The 17,363-nt window shown below is 45.6% G+C and overlaps 1 protein-coding gene across 2 annotated transcripts in view; it reads right to left on the reverse strand.

The window, feature by feature from the left end:
- Positions 1-17,363, reverse strand: part of ST3GAL1 (ST3 beta-galactoside alpha-2,3-sialyltransferase 1) — a 116,800-nt gene that overhangs the window by 74,002 nt on the left and 25,435 nt on the right. The window contains exons 2-3 of one of the 2 annotated variants that reach the window (XM_063643559.1): positions 17,021-17,173; positions 10,975-11,067 (exon numbers count right to left, since the gene is read on the reverse strand). The gene's annotated coding sequence lies outside the window, so the exon portion shown is untranslated. The remainder of the gene's footprint in view (positions 1-10,974; positions 11,068-17,020; positions 17,174-17,363) is intronic. The other variant, XM_055287323.2, reaches the window with a different exon arrangement.

A 17,363-nucleotide genomic window follows, 5' to 3' on the forward strand; every position in this document is an offset into this window, starting at 1 on the left:
GCAGATGGAGGCCGACTGGGTCCTCGCCCTGTGGAATTTGGCATCTACTGGAGGAATATGTCAGGCAAATGCCAGACAGAAAGTGGGCCAGAAAGGATGCAGCAGTTCTGATGAAGGAGAGAGACGGGCCTTAAGAGCTTATAGATTGAAGGTGCTGCTACCGAACAAATGTACAAGGTCGTAAAACTCAGGACCTGCCGGCTGTCCCTTATGGTGGGACGGAAAATTGAAATGCCCAGCTAACAGGGGAGACAGACAGGCAGACAGATGAACTCCCACCTGAAGGTGACGACGCCAGGCAAGAGCTGACATGGAATATCAGGGGACCCAGAGGAGGGGCTCCGGGCCCCATGGTAGGCTCTAGGGTAGATGGCCAGAGAAGCCTAGGAAGTCAGCAACAGGAAGTCACTGCAGTCCAGCAAGGGGCAGTTTCACCTTGGAGGCATGCCATGTCACCAAAGGTCAACAAGAACCCCTCTGGTCTGGCCACCCCCTTCTCATCTCACTCACCCACTAGCCCCTCATGCACTGCCCAGGCTCCCAGACTTTCAGTTCCCTGACTCACCAGGCATAGCTCTGTACCCCCCATTTGAGGGCCGTCCCCCAGACACCCACGTGGACAAGGTTCTTGCCTTCCTCAAGTCTCTGCTCATCTTTCTCTTCTCAGTGTTGCTGACCCTGGGCCCCTCTGCTGCCAGCACTCCCCAGCCCCCACCCCCGCCCACTCTTTTCTAGCACCTGTCCTCCTACACATCATGAAATTTCTTATTTGTGAACTTTTTTATCAGAAGTCTCCCCGACTGAACTGTAGGTTTCGCAAGGAACGTTTGATTGTGAGTTTATGGAAGTGTCCCCAGCGTTCTGAACCCTGCCCAGCCCTTGTAGGCATTCCACTGATGTTTGATAATTGAATTAATGAATAAACTAGAGCAGGGGGGTGACATGGTGGGTCTCGTACTATTCAGAATGCCTTCCAGGTGAGCGTCACACTGAGGACCTCGCCGCACAGCAGGCACTCAGAGGACAAGGAGCCGGTGTCCTGACGCCTTCTTCTTTTTTTTTCTTTATTTTTATTTTTATTTTTTTGAGACGGAGTTTTGCTCTTATTGCCCAGGCTAAAGTGCAATGGTGCCATCTCAGCTCACTGCAACCTCTGTCTCCCAGGTACAAGCAATTCTCCTGTCTCAGCCTTCCAAGTAGCTTGGATTACAGGCATGTGCCACCACGCTGAATTAATCTTTTTTGTATTTAGTAGAGATGGGGTTAGTCAGGCTGGTGGTGAACTCCTGACCTCAGGTGATCCACCCGCCTCGGCCTCCCAAAGTGCTGGGATTACAGACATGTGCCACCGCGCCCAGTCCCTGATGCCTTCTTAGCATACTCCAATGCTGTGCTCAGATCACTGACACCGAGGCTTTTGTTGTTGTTGTTCTTGAACCTATGAGCGTTTTCAAAGGCTAAGCAAATGCACGTGCCTTTGTAAAGCTCACATGGAGAGCTTCCAGACAAAAAGCATTTCGGGAAAAGCATCCCGTGTGACAGGAGGAGCAGCCTGGGGTTTCTGGGGACTTCCTGGGGCCAGCGTCGTGGGTTCCTTCTTTGATTTCTGTGGTGCCTGGAGGCAGATGTTCTCCATCAGGCAGCTAAATGAAGACAGTTGCTTCATCAGCAAAGGGAGGGAAGAAGATGAGGAATGTGGTCAGGAGTTGTCAGAAAGCCCTTAATCCGGAGCTCCGAGGACACAAAGAGGTGAGGGCAGGGGTCCGCAGACTCCTGGAGCCCTAACAGCTGACCTGTATCTGGACTCCTACATTTATGATTATGATCTGCAGCACCCCAAACACAGCAGTGGCTGTCCCTGCTCTTAGTAGGGGATAGAAAAGCTGCCTTAAGAAATGGCTCTTACACATTCATATTTTTAGAAATAATGTGAAATGGGTGACTTTTGCTATAGTAACATTTGTGATTTTTCAATTGGTTTTAGTATATGTAATATATATATAGCACAAATATACATGAATATATAGTACACACACATACTCACACATATAGTATATATATATAATGTATGTGTACATATATACATATGTACATATATAGTATGTATGTGATATGTGTGTGTAGCTATAGATACATAACCTGTATAGCATTTAATATGTACCTGGCTGTTCTAAGAGCTTTAAAATATTAGCTAATGTAACTCTTACAATAATCCTATGAGTAGCTACTATTATCCCACTTTATAGAGGATGTGGGATGCAGAGAAGTGAAATCTCTTGTCTATGGTAACCCAATGGGCTACAAGTGGAACCAGGATGCAGTTCCTTCCTACCACCTCCCTGACCTCAGGCAGCCTGCTTGAAAAGCCATGTTCTTCTCCAATGAAAACACATAGATAGGCCGGGCGCGGTGGCTCACGCTTGTAATCCCAGCACTTTGGGAGGCGGAGGCGGGCGGATCATGAGGTCAGGAGATCGAGACCACAGTGAAACACTGTCTCTACTAAAAATATAAAAAAATCAGCCGGGCGTGGTGGCGGGCGCCTGTAGTCCCAGCTACTCTGAGAGGCTGAGGCAGGAGAATGGCGTGAACCCGGGAGGCGGAGCTTGCAGTGAGCCGAGATTGCGCCACTGCACTCCAGCCTGGGTGACAGAGCGAGACTCCGTCTCAAAAAAAAAAAAAGAAAAGAAAACACATAGACACAGGGAGGGGAACAACACACACCAGGGCCAGTCAGGGAGCGAGGGGAGGGAAAGCATTAGGACAGATAGCCAATGCATGCTTAAAACCTAGATGACGGGTTGACAGGTGCAGCAAACCACCATGGCACATGTATACCTATGTAACAAACCTACATGTTCTGCACTTGTATCCCGAAACTTAAAAACAGGAAAAAAAAAAAAAGCCATGTTCTTAACCACTGTACTGCAGTTCTTAAAACGACGTTTCATGGATCTCTGTGAGTCACTGAGATCCTTCTGAGGAATCCATGATATCAAAGCCATTTTCATAATGAGATGAAGGCTTCATTTACTCTTTCACTTTCGTTCTCTCCTGCACATACAGTAGAGCTCCCCAGAGACAAATGACATCTGATTTCACGAAAGACTGAATACAGAGGCAGAGATGAAAACCCAGCTGTTTTCCTTTAAGCCAGATAGTAAAGGGATCTGTAAAATAATACCACTCTTCTTATTTTTTTGTCGTTGATGTTTGTTTGGGTAAGTAGTTATTTTTTTCATGAAAATGTCATTTATGGGATGGGCACAGTGGCTCACACCTGTAATCCCCGAACTCTGGGAGGCTGAGGCGGGTGGCTCACCTGCGGTCAGGAGTTCGAGACGAGCCTGGCCAACATAGTGAAACCTTGTGTCTACCAAAAATACAAAAATTAGCCAGGTGCGGTGGCATGCACCTGTAATCCCAGCTACAGCAGGAGAATCGCTTGTACCGGGGAGGCAGAGGTTGCAGTGAGCTGAGATTGTGCCACTGCACTACAGCCTGGGTAACAGAGCAAGACTCTTGTCTCAAAAAAAAAAAAAAAAAGACATTTATATGATAGATATATGATAGATTCATTATTGATAGATTCATTATTGTGATTTTTCAAATGAAGTACTAAATAAATATTGAAATAATTCCTCGATTTTAATATAGAATATGATACATATTAACAGATAAAAGCCATGACATCAAAAGCTACTTGGGACCAATCAATAGTAATAGCGTGAAAGGATCATCCTCGAGAGCAAAAACTTTGGGGCGGCTCGTGTGATGCCATACACTGCTGTTCTTCAGTACCGAATGTCCAGTGGTGTTCTGAAGAGGACACGTTTAGCAATTTGCCAGGAGTGTTCTTCCTGCCCTTGTGCAGAATCTATAGCATCCTTAGCCCTCATCTACAAAATGCCAGAAGAGTCTACAGGTGCTAGGACAGCCACATGCCCCTCCCTAGCGTGGAGGGGGTGATTGTTTGGGGACGAGAAGCATAGCTTTTGAGGGCTAACTTCTGCTTCACCCCTTCTCTCACTCTTTCCCATATTCATTCATTCAAACCACTAAGGTACTAATTAAGTGCGGGCTGGAGCTGAAGGAGTAGGTGTAAATGGATTTGTCTTTCTTTATGTTTCCCTCAGAGGAATTACTCAGGGGCCATGGTTCTCTGAATTTCCACTGGATGCTGGAATTCCGGGAATCTCTAGATTTCCATGGAATGTGGGCCTTCTAGTCCCCCAGCACCCCTGCAGTCCAATGGCACTCTGAATTCCGTGGAGACCCATAGAATTCCAAACCTCAGAGTTGTGAAAAGTTCCTTAAGTCTGTGGCACCCTGAGGACCAGAGAGAATGGTGTGCAGGTGTTGCAGACGCCCAGGATCTCATGATCCTTGTCTGTGCTATTTTTCCCGTGTGAATTACCAACACCCTAATTTTTCAAATGGACTTGAGGTGAGTCATGGGCTCTAGTGCAGGCATGGGCTCTAGAGCAGCCTACATACGGGTGTGAGAGCTCACCCCACTCCCCACCAACTCACCGCACATTAGCCCCAAAGAAATGAGAGGCATGAGAATGGGCTTTCTCTCCCATCAGGACCGAGTTCCTCTGTCTGAACTTCCTGTCTTTTCATCCGTGTGTCCATCCCTCCCAGCTCCTCATTCCTCCCTGACCCTGTGCCCCATTGGAGGCAGATCCACTTGCCTGTCGAACAATCCCACTGTGGTTGTATCCTGGCCTTTGTACTGGTCCCTGTCCCAGCCTCAACAGGGATCCCCTTCCAGCTCTTGTTCCCCCATCTCCCTTCCACTCCTAATTTCACAGCAAAGTCACAATGGGTAATAGGTGGCAAGAACCTTCAAAGCATTTTCAGTATCTCTCTCCTGGAAACTTATCACAAGGACATAGTTCAAATGACAGAAAATGCTAAAGGCAACACGGCAGTGTTTGTGATAATGATGATGATGACATACACTAATATGCAAATATGCAGCAACAGGGAGAGATGAGTACTTAAGTATGGCACTTCCTCTTGATGAAATATTAACACAATACAACCATATAGCATAATTGTTCTGGGCAATTCCAGAACACTCCCTGAGTGACTTCTCCTCCACCAAAGTACTGGGGATTCAATGGGGAAAAAGACAGGCCCCGCCCCCAAGGAGGTTCCAGTTAGATGACTGACCATCTGTTGAGGCTGCAAAGTGCAGAAAGCCAATTCCATTCTATTCAACCAACAGAATAAGCAAATCATCTCCCCAGACCCAAAGGCCTTCCCTTCTTTCTCTTTTTCTGACAGCCAATCCTCCAGCACAAAGGATATTTTTAGAGACTGTGAGAAAGTGTTTACATGAATGCCATTTCTTCATTGCCATTGAGAAAAATGGTGAAGTGACTTCCCCACACAGGCACTGGACATATAAATATATATATTATATATAATATATAATATATAACACATATATATTATATATAATATATATGTTATATTATATATTATATAATATAACATATATATTATATATAATATATATGTTATATTATATATTATATAATATAACATATATATTATATATTATAATATATGTGGACATTTATATATTATAATATATATGGACATTTATATATTATAATCTATATATGGATATTTATATATTATAGGTCATGGCACAAATGCTTGCCAAATGGATTTCAGACACACTGGCTTTGGGTTCACTCGCGTCTCCTTGCTCCTTCACCCCATGCCATCCATATCAGAAAGGGCTGTGGGATTTTGGCAGGGTGTGTTTGCCTAAGTTAATTGGAGGCAGACAGAACTGCAAACAGCAGGTATTCTGTATTCTGGCCTGCATGGAACGCAGATAAGGCGTGGATCGCAAAGTGAAATGACCAGGAGCGCACAGACATGGGGTCCGCCCATTTCCAGTTCTCCAAAGGCTGGAGGCAAGTCGGAGGAGCTAAAGAAGAGAGAAGTAATCCCCAAGGGGGCCCAGGCGTGTGTCCAGGCCAGTAGCAAGGCCAGCTAGCTGGACGTCATGTCTATCAAACCAGCAGCTGGGCTGGCTCTGTGTGGCTGACACAAATGGACACACTGCACCAGCCTTCAGAGCACCAGTCTCAGTGCTGGTGAGGGAAAGGCATGCCTGGCCCAGAGGGTGCTCTGTGAGTCCAGTGAAGAATAAAGCATAGGCTATCACTGCTCAAGGGGCTCCCAGTGCAGCAGGGGAAAAGGAAAGGTACATGGGCCCTTCCTCACAAGACAGTGTGGTCAGTGAAGGGAAGGCAGACACAGGCAGGGGTTTAAGGGCTGACGAGGGAGAAGCCCTGCAGCTGAGGATGGAGTGGAAAGCGGGAGGAGGAGTCCCAGAAGAGACAACGCTAAAGCTGAGGGCTCCCCAGGAAAGCAAGAGAAGGGCATTCCAGGTAGAGAAGAACACATGCAAACCTCACAGACCAAGTCCTGCAGACATGGCAGGTACTTCATTTGGGGTGATGAGCTCAGGCTACAGCTACATTATATCTATATCTATATCCATAGCCACATCTTTGGCTTCATATTCTCTATAGAATACTGGCTATTAGAGATTGCTGTGTCTAGCAGGGTTCTAAGCACTTTCATATACATAGGCATGCTTCATTTAATCATGCTTCACAGATGTTGCATTATTTTGTTGTTGTTGTTGTCTTTACTAATTGAAGGTTTGTGGCAGCCCTGTGTTGAACAAATCTACTGGCACCATTTTTCCAACAGTATGTGCTCATTCCATTAGCATTTTTTAGCAAGAAAGTAGTTTTAAATTTTTTTTAGAAACAGGGTCTTGCTCTGTCAAGCTCTGATCATAGCTCCCTGCAGCCTTGAACTTCTGGCCTCAGTTTCCCAAGTGACTAGGACTACAGATGCACATGCACCACCACTCCTGGCTAATGTTTTCACTTTTTTTGGTAGAGAGTGAATCTCGCTATGTTGCCCAAGCTGGTTTGGAACTCCTGGCCTCAAGCGATCTGCCCGCCCCAGCCTCCCAAAGTGCTAGGAGCATAAGCTAGCATGGCTTTAATTAAAAAATACAAAAAAGTATTTTTGGTAGAGAGTGAATATAAAATACAAAAAAGTATTTTTTAATTAAGATATGTACATTGTTGTTTTAGACATAATGCTACTGCACACTTCATAGACTACAGTACAGTATAGTATAAATACAACTTTTGTGTGCACTGAGAAACCAAAACAATTTGTATGACTTCCTCTACTGCAATCCTTACTTCATTGCAGTGGCCTGGAACCAAGCCTGAAATATCTCCACATCTGTGTTAACTCATTCAATCCTGGAGTTTGGTGCTGTTGTTATCTGTTATGTCCATTTTGCAGATGAGGAAATTGAGATCAGGAGAAGATACTGTATCCAAGGTGGCAAAAGAAGCAGATGTGTGATTTGAACCCAGGTCAATCTGTATTCAGGGTTCACACTGTGAAGATGACTCTGATTAGCAGAAGGTGGGGTGGGGTGGGACTGGGAGAGCACAGATGAGGCTGGGGATCTCAATGGGGCCCTGACCGTGGTGAGCCTTGTCCTTCCTGCAATGTGGACTCTGTTCCAGGATAGTAAGTGTCGTGGGCATTCAAAGGACGAAGGACATACCCGGATGCCCTTCAGGAACAAAGGTTATCTGTAAATGCCCAAGTGCTTATAGTTGGGCATGACTAGAATAAAAATTAGTCTTTTGAGAAGGGATCAATCTGTAGGTTGACTTCTAGAAGCACATAGAAAATTTCCATCCTTCTGATGGCCCCTCTCTTCTTGGGACATTGGCATTGTAAAGGCCTCTGGGCCTGGCCACAGTGGTTCACCATGGAAAGCCCCTTCTTTCTGGGAAGAATGTCTCTGCTCAGCCAGACAGTCTCCCGAGCCAGCAAGGTGGGAGGCCTGGCTCCTGTTCTTGCAGCTCACTCATGTCCTGCCACAGGCTCATTTATCACAGGCCCAGCGAGGAACCATAGTGATAAATGCACCTGTCAATTACTTAGCCTTCACGATGGTCCAGACACTGTACCCAGCTTTTTGAGTCTTCGTGTCATTTAATCCTCACAGAACTCTCCCAAGTGGATACTATTATTACTTCCTTTTTTACAGATGGGGAAACTAAGCCTCAGAAAGTGTTATTGCCACCTGTTTCATAAAATCTCTCAAACCCCGCCTATCCTCTGCTCTCACACCCTAACGGTCAACACAGAAGACTTCTGTGCCCACAAGCATGGGGATTCTTCCCCACACACCACGCAGTGGACACCAGCTGGGTGTCCTCCAGTTTAATTCTGACACCATCTACCTGGAGACTGTGTCAGTTCCCACAGGTTGAGAGATCAGTGCCCCAGACTGTCCCCAATTCCTACCCCAAACACAAGTCTCAAGTCCGGGTCTCTGCAACTTCTGACCAACTTGCTTCAAATTGGGTTCCCATGACCCCCTTTCTGGGCTCCATTAATTTGCTGGAATGGCTCACAGAACTCAGGAAAACACATTTACTGGTGCAAAGGATACAGATAGAGAGATGCATGGGGGGAGGTATGGGGGAAGGGGGTGTGCTACCCTCCAGGAACCTCCAGGGCTCAGCTATCTAGAAGCTCTTCCAACTCAGTCTTCTGGGGTTTTATAGAAGCTTCCTGACATCAGCATTCCTTCTCCCGGGGTACAGGGCAGGACTCTCTCTGGGGAGGATCTGAAGACCCACAGTCAGAAAGGCGGGGAAAGATTAGAGTCCTGTGTTAGGGCAGGGGAAGGAAGGCAGGAGAAAGTTGGAGAGATCCTGTGTCCTGAGGCCTGCCACACCCAATATTATTACAAAAGGCTGTAACAAGGGCTACAAAAGAATGAGCCAGGAACTGTGGAGGAAATCCAATAATCATCCTAACACCACACTGCCCAAGCTCCAAGGGCTGGAGAAAAGCATCCGGGAGGGATGCCAGGCTTGCAGAATGCCAGGCCCATTCTCTGGAACCCTCTACAGCTTGCACATCCCCGCAGCATCCATCTCCCCTGGGAGCCGGGATTGGCCCCACTGAATCAAGAAAACAAGGCCCTGCATGAATGGAGGTCACGAGGCTGGCAAGCGGCAGAGGCATCTGGAATCTTGTTCCTACAAACACAGGGCCCGGCTGTCTTGGATCTTTGAGCACCCAGGGAGGGCACTTCCTGTTGCCGGCTGCCATGGTTTCAGCTGTCCGGTGCCTGACCTTTCTAGAAGATGGTAATGATGAGAGTTGTGACTGCAAAGCCTCTAGCCATCAACTGAGAAGAGCTACACTCCGAGGTCTGGAAGGTCTGTGCGTCTTCTGGTCCATTTTACACATGAGACAATAGGGGCAGGGAGGGACTGCATTTGAGAGCACTGGGGAACCATGGAGGGCTTCGGAAAGATCTCTCTAGTGAAAGCTGGAGGGAGAAAGTATAGGCAGAAGGAGCAAACAGCAGGCCAGACTAAGTTCCATGACAGCAGAAACCATGTTTTTGTTTTTTGCTGCTGTATCCCCCGTACTCAGCATGTCAAAGGCATTGAATTAAAACCTACTGAATGGCCGGGCATGGTGGCTCATGTCTGCAATCCCATCACTTTGGGAGGCCGAGGTGGGGGGATCACCTGAGGTCAGCAGTTTGAGACCAGCCTGGCCAACATGGCAAAACCCCATCTCTACTACAAATATAAACATTAGCTGGGCATGGTGGTGGGAGCCTGTAATCCTAACTACTTGGGAGGCTGAGTCAGCAGAATCACTTGAACCCGGAAGGCAGAGGTTGCAGTGAGCTGAGATCGCACCATTGCTCTCCAGCCTGGGCAACAGAGCGAGACTCTGTCTCAATAAATAAATAAATGAATAAATAAATAAAACCTATTGAATGCATGTGTGAGTGAGTGAGTGTTATAGCTGCCCAGGAAAGGATGCAAAAGGCTGAGTGAATTCAAGCACTGTTAGCACTTGGTATTCCTTTCTCTGTGCATATGTAATTAGACATCCTACCTTCACACCAAAAATCAGAGCATTCCACCATGCTGGTTAAAAACTCCTTGTGTGGCTCAAATGCATATTATTCCATTCTGCGGCTGTACTGGATTTAGCTCATCTCCTAATCTTGACATTGCAGGTATTTCCAGCATATTGCTGAAAAGCATTAGGCAGTGAGGATGATGGGGAGGCAGCAAGTGGACTGGGCTCTGGAGACGCTGTAAGCCTTCAGAGCGCAGCCCCCCAACTTATTAGCTGTGTGATTGTAAGTTACTTAACCAGTCTGTGCCTGGGTTTCATCATCCGTAAAAAAGGGAAATGACAGCAGCTGGCTGCCAGGGAGGCTGTGGGGTGAAATCTATGTGTGTGGGGTTGTTAGAAAGGCCTAAGAGCCACAGCCAGCCCTGAGACAGTGCTCACAAACACTCCCCCAGCCCCAGGACTCCTGAGCTCAGCTGATTCCTGAGAATGCAGTCCCTGATGTGGGATCACAGGTCAGCCTGCAGAACTTCAAGGAAAGTGCCTTCGAAAATCCCAGCAGAACCAAGAAGAACAAAGTTCTTTAGCTCTATTCCCTGAGCCCAGGCACAAGGACTCAGAGGATCCAGAAGGCAACTAAATTCACTGTACCATGGAGCACCAGGATTCCCACCGCCAACTCCCCTTGTGGCCAGCTCACCCAGCAGGCAGCAGGTAAGAGAAGGCACTCTCACTGACACTGCAGCTCGCAAACTGGGCAAAGAACCAGAGCACGTCCAGGAAGCTGACGCTGCAGCCCCTGGGCTGCACCCCACTTATCTAGGACTTGCATTTTATTTTAAAGTCATAACTTTGCATTATTTTTCCTTAAAGAAAACTCCCAAATTGTATAAGCTTCAGGACCCAAAGAACCAGAACTGCACCTAAACATACCACTGATTCATTAATTGATCTGTTTCTCCCATTAAATTATTATCGTCGGCCAGTTATGGTGGCTCATACCTGAAATCCCAACACTTTAGGAGGCTGAGGCTGGGGAATTGCTTGAGCCCAGTAGTTCCAGATCAGCTTGAGCGGCACAGCAAAACACTGTCTCTACAAAAAATATAAAAATTAGCCAGGCGTGGTGGTGCACGCTCATATTCCAGCAACTCAGGAGGCTGAGGCAGGAGGATCGCTTGAGCCTGGAAGGTCAAGGCTGCAGTGAGTTGTGATGACACAACTGGACTCCAGCCTGGGCACCAGAGTGAGACTCTGTCTCAAAATAAATAAATAAAAAAATAAGGAAACAAACAAGTTATTAACATCTTGAGGACATAGCTCTCATCTTATTCTGTTTTACCTGCAGTGCTCAGCCAAGTGCCAGTGAGCTGGAAGGCACTCAGTATTTACTAAATGAATGAATGAATAAGAAGAAAGGAAAAACAGCCTGAATGAAGCTCCCCCGCTCTTCATTTCACTCATGCCACTTGGATCCATCCTCAAAATCACCCTCTACACATTAATCCGCTAATCCTTCTCTCCCCATCAGACTTTCAGATACTCCAGAGTGCTCCCAAGTCTCCTCTCCCCTCCCACCCCAAACAACCCGTTTCTGCCACTGCTGCTCTTAAAGGTTATCAGCAACGGAAATTCCAACAGCTCCTTGTTGCTGCCCATCAGAATATTGAACGACTGCCAGGATGTCCTCTTATCTAGTCAGAGTGCCGTGGCCTGCAGTCGGTCTCTGGGCCAGCTGATAACACTTTTTTGTTGTTGGAGGAAATGCTTTAGCTCCAAGGGGGAGTGTCCACCCATGTGACACTGCCCAGAAGGAAAACAGGCCTGGTTCTCTGAGGGGAGGCCACAGCCCCCTGAAGAAGACTGAATCAGTCCCTGTGTCCTTTGATCAACAGCCCCTGCTCTCCTTCTCACCTCCCTATTTGCTCTTTCCTGTCCGTCATGTGACTTGGTTCTAGAAACATTTCCTGGAAGAGACACTCCTTGACCACCACACCCATGCTATGCCCTGCCCTGGGACTCCCTGCCCCTGCCCACACTATATATATATATATATATATATATATATATATATATGTATATATATGTAGACTGTGTATCTCTTCCTCTTTCTCACCCCTAGCTAGGATCTTTGTCTGATTAGAGCAGTGCCTGGCACAGAAGAAGCTCAGAAATGTTTGTCAATGCCTGCCTGAAACCAACATTTATCTGGTGCACATTCTGCCTGTTTGCTGGGAGCTAGAGACACAAACATGTTTAAGTTAAGGCCTCCACACCGAAGCAGCTCTCCCAGGAAACCACCCTGCAAAAGAAGAAATGCTCCCTCTGCAGAGAGGCCCAGTTCTATAATCACACCCTCAACCTGATCAAGGTCTTCACAAGGACAGGACAGCAGTCCTGCAACCCCCACAGAAACTCTCTCTCCCACATGCAACTCACACACCACCACATGCATCTACACACACCTCCTAACAGGAATCCATCTGAGAGATGCAGACCATATACATGGTCCACATGTTTTGGCTGGCCTGCACTGTGAGGGCCAGACACTGCTGTCAGCAGGGACAAATGCTTTCCCGGTCTTCTGCTCTTGTTTCTGTCCTGAGACAGAGGTTTCTCCCTAGGCCTTTTGATCAAAAGCCGACGGACAAACAGGTGCTTGTTATAAGCTTGCCGCTTTATCAGCTGTATAATCTGTACAAGCTGATTAGCTTTTCAGGGTCTTGGGTTGCTCATCTGTACTTGGGCTACTGAGTTGATGTCAGAAGTAACAGCAAGGGAAAGGGTCTGAAACTGGGCCTGAACATGGTTTAATAAATGCAGTTGGTGGCGGCATTGACAGTGAGAGTAGAATGACTGTTCAGCATCATTCAGATAGACATGAATTTCCAGAATGTCCTAGCATCATTAGTGTGAACCTATGGTGATTTTAATAGGTCAATTTGAAAATGATCTGAATGATGTGTGAATGTACATGTGGATGTGATTATGTATGTATATAAATGTGGGTGTCTGTGTGATACACCACACACACACACACACACACACAGACACACACATCCCAGTTATGTCTGCTCAGAGAGCCTAGAGGCAATGCTACCCCAGGAACAATGGGCACACCTAGTGGCCAGATCTTGGTTTCTAAACACCATTTTCCATGAAAGGGAACCAGGGCTCCTATGTTGATTCCACCGCTGAGGTGAGAAAGGTAGAAGATAAGGCTGGGATACCTTGCTGTGACAACAAGGCAGCAAGTGCTCAAATGACGATGGAGAAATGTTACAGACACAGGAGCCAGGCCCTAGTGGACAGATTTGGGGCAACGTAAATGTCAAAATAACTAATGATCACAAAAGACTGCAACCTATTGAATAAAGTTAAAATCCATGAATCCACACTGATATAAAGAAAGGAAGGGCCGGGCATGGTGGCTTATGCCTGTATTCCCAGAACTTTGGGAGGCCAAGGCAGGCAGATCACTTGAGGTCAAGAGCTGGAGACCAGCCTGGCCAACATGGTGAAACCCCATCTCTACTAAAAGTACAAAAATTAGCTGGCATGATGGTACATGCCCATAATCCCAGATACTCAGGAGGCTGAGGCAGGAAAACTGCTTCAACCTGGGAGACAGAAGTTGCAGTGGGCAAAGATCAAGATTGCACCACTGCTCTCCAGCCTGGGTGAGAGTGACTCCTCCATCTCAAAAAAAAAAAAAAAAAAAAAAAAAAAAAAGATGCACAGAGGAAGAAAATTTCTTCTTTATAGTAGGAAACCAGCTAATAAAAGAAAAAGAAACAGTGAAATTAGAAAAATCTCCATCTGGCCACTATGATAATAATAAATCTATTCAGGCAAGAATCATCAAAAGATGCTAAAACTAATGACTGATAGACTGAGGACTAATCAGAAATCTACACAATCTCAGAAGTTCTCCCCACGAGATGCTTATTAATTGCAAAGGTGAAACAATAACTTTGCAGTGGAGACACCTGGAAGACACCACCTTAACTGAGAGCTCCAAGCTAACATCACCAGTAATGGGAGACAGCCACACTGGTGCCTCTTGATAGAATACACTGAAAAGGACACATCAGCTCTGGGTTAGTCCTGCCAACCTAATCAGGAGGAAACATCAGAAAAGCCAAAATTGAGTGCATTCTATCAAATAACTGGCCTGAACTTGTCAAAAAGGTTAACATGCTGAAATACAGGATTAAGAAAGTTTTCCAAGAAAGACACATGCCAACTGGCTTTTCTTTTGCCATGAAGGAATTTAGCGGGGGCAACTGATGAAATCTGAATGAGAAATCAGAAGGTTAGATAATAGTCAAATTAATGTTAAGTTTCTGACTTAGAAAGTTGTACTCTAAGATACAAGTTTCTGATTTCAGGAAAAAATATAGAGAAAAAAGAAAAAATGAACATAATAAAATGCAAACATTTGAAAATCTGGACGAAGGGAGTCCAGGAATTTGTTGGCTGTTCTTATAACTTTTCTATAAATTTGCATTTATATAAAAATAAAACAATTAAAAAAACTAAAAATGGAAACAAATGTTCTGGGTTCATGAGATTGAGAAAAAATCAATATATTACTTAGTGCATTGTATGTGCCAATAATTTAAAGCTATAATAATAATTATTAGTAATAATAATAAAAGTAAAGTAATAATAATTATTAGTAGAACATGCACCTGGCACATAATAAGCTGGAAATGGACAAAAAATATCACTGTTAACATCATCATCATCATCATCGTTCTTGGTATGCTTGATTCTAATAAAGAACTAAAAAATTAATACTATTATTTGTGTTACTTATAATTACTTCATATCTGCATTAAACTCCATTGTTTGAAGGTTTGTTATAGAAATGCCTGCTTAAAATGCATACAGCACTCCTCTGTAACGGTGAGGTGCTTGAAGACCAACCAAAAGAAAGAGGCAGGGGGCCATTTTCAAATCTAGATGTGGAGAATACATATCAATTGGATCTTTTCTCATCAATGGAGTCTCTGCTTTATTCTTGCTTGTGCTTGGGTAACCCAAAGATAAGAAAGCCCCACTTCTAAATGCCAAATCTGGGGCCTTTGCCCAGACCTGTTGGCCATCTAGAGTCTCTTCTCTGTTCCTTCTTGGGTCCCTTCCATACAAACTGTGCATCTCAATGATCAGCCCTTGTTATTCCCACTCGCACTGGCTTATGCACCAAGCAGAACCTCCTGCCATGCCCCTAGTCTTGTCCCATCTAAGATGGTGAGCTAGCTCCAGGTCCAAGGCTCTTCCCAACCTGTCTATCGTATAGAACCGGCTGTGTTCAGCACAATTCTGAGATGTGGTATGTTCCCAAGCATCACTACTGTGTTCAACATGCTCTTTCAAAGTAAATCTATGACCATAACCGGGAACCATATTGTCTTTTGTCTCCATTCTTCTTCATTCTTCTAAGACTCACACATGCCACATCTTCAGCTCATTTTCTTCCTCTCCTTGTTTCTTATCACTCTTGCCCATATATTTACCCCTTGGGAACACAGAAGCCATTGCTTCTTCCCCTTTAGAGGAGGCCCCACACGGCCCCTGACCTACCTGTGACACCAGAAGGGCTCAAGCTCACATCCATATCTACTTGTATAAATAAAACTAATAAACCCCATGGCCCAAATGGATTTGTTTTACATGGAATCACATAGAGAGACCACAAGATGGCTCCCAAAGAAATTTTAAAAGTTACTCCATTCTTATACTAGAGAGAGAGAGTGAGAGAGTGCGCACGAGAGAGAGAGAGGTCCTTGCCAATAATCATACAGAAAACAGCTCTACACACTCACAGACATCAGCCTTCCTTCTTGTTCTGCAATGATTGCAATTATCCCCAAGCTGGGTTAGAGACCAGGAGAGCGAAGTGACACATCCAGGGTGATCTCAATTTTTCCCAAGCTAACTCTGCACTGATAAAAATGTACTCTCTCGCCAGGCGCGGTGGCTCACCCCTGTAATCCCAGCACTTTGGGAGGCCGAGGCGGGTGGATCACAAGGTCAGGAGATCGAGACCATCCTGGCTAACACGGTGAAACCCTGTCTCTACTAAAAATACAAAAAATTAGCCGGGCGTGGTGGCGGGCGCCTGTAGTCCCAGCTACTCGGGAGGCTGAGGCAGGAGAATGGCGTGAACCTGGGAGTCGGAGCTTGCAGTGAGCCGAGATCACGCCACTGCACTCCAGCCTGGGCAACAGCGAGACTCTGTCTCAAAAAAAAAAAAAAAACCAAAACAAAACAAAACAAAAAAAAATGTACTCTCTCTGCACTATCCATGGTTACCCATAAGTAACATGTGGCTACTAAGCACATGAAATGTGATATGACTGAGGCCTGAATTTTTCATATTATTTCCTTTTAATTAAAATTTCAATATCCCCATAAGGAGTGGCTCTGTGTGGACAGCTCAGCTGTAGACCAGAGGTTGCAACACCTTTTCTGTTAAGGCCCAGGGAACAAATATGTCAGGCTTTGCAGCCACACGGTCTCTATGGTAATGACTCAACTGGGCTGCTGCGGTGTGAAAACAGCCATACCTGACACCTGAACAAATGAACACGGCGGGGCACCAGCGAAGCTTTATTTACAAAGGCAGGCTGGGCCAGGCTTGTCCTGTAGGCCACAGTTTGCTGAAGCTTGCTCTAGGACACACCAGAGTGTCATGCCAGGCCTTCTTCAGGATGACAGGCCCTTGTCATCAAAGGATGTTCTGAATCCAGGTTTTTACTTACCAGTGTTCATGAGAGCTCAGAAAGCCCTCCATTTAAGAAAAAGAAAGGCTGCTAGATACTAACAGTCTGCATATTTCTCCTGAGGGACACCGTATTCCCCTTCCATGGGAACTCCTCTTAATGGCAAGTTTCTGGGCAAGCAGGACATGTTTAAGAGACGAAGAAATAGAAGAATATCTTCTACATCCTCCATGGAACATAATCAATGGAAAACAAAACAAAACAAAACAGAAAAGACAGCACATCTCACTTGTGCTGCAGACAGATTAGTCACTTACCTCCATAGGCTGAGTGACTGTCCATCTCTGGTCCCCAAATGGAATTGTCCTGACCCAAGCTCAATGCATTTGCTCACTGCAGCTCTTGGGGATGTTAATTTCCTCTCATTGACATTTCCAGTTGAGGAAGATGAAATCTGAAAATGGTACCAACTAGAAGAGAAGAGGAGAAAAGTTTAAGTCAGTTTTGACAATTAGTCCATCCTCTGCCTTTTTAGGATGACTCAAGATAATGAAAAGATATTCACCCACTTATTCCACTCACTCACCCAAATATTTATATAGCACTATCTATTAAACAAACACCTATTCTGTTCCAGGCACAGAGCCACACACCAGGACA

This window comes from Symphalangus syndactylus, chromosome 7, assembly GCF_028878055.3.
Source record: "Symphalangus syndactylus isolate Jambi chromosome 7, NHGRI_mSymSyn1-v2.1_pri, whole genome shotgun sequence".
Lineage (NCBI taxonomy): Eukaryota > Metazoa > Chordata > Mammalia > Primates > Hylobatidae > Symphalangus > Symphalangus syndactylus.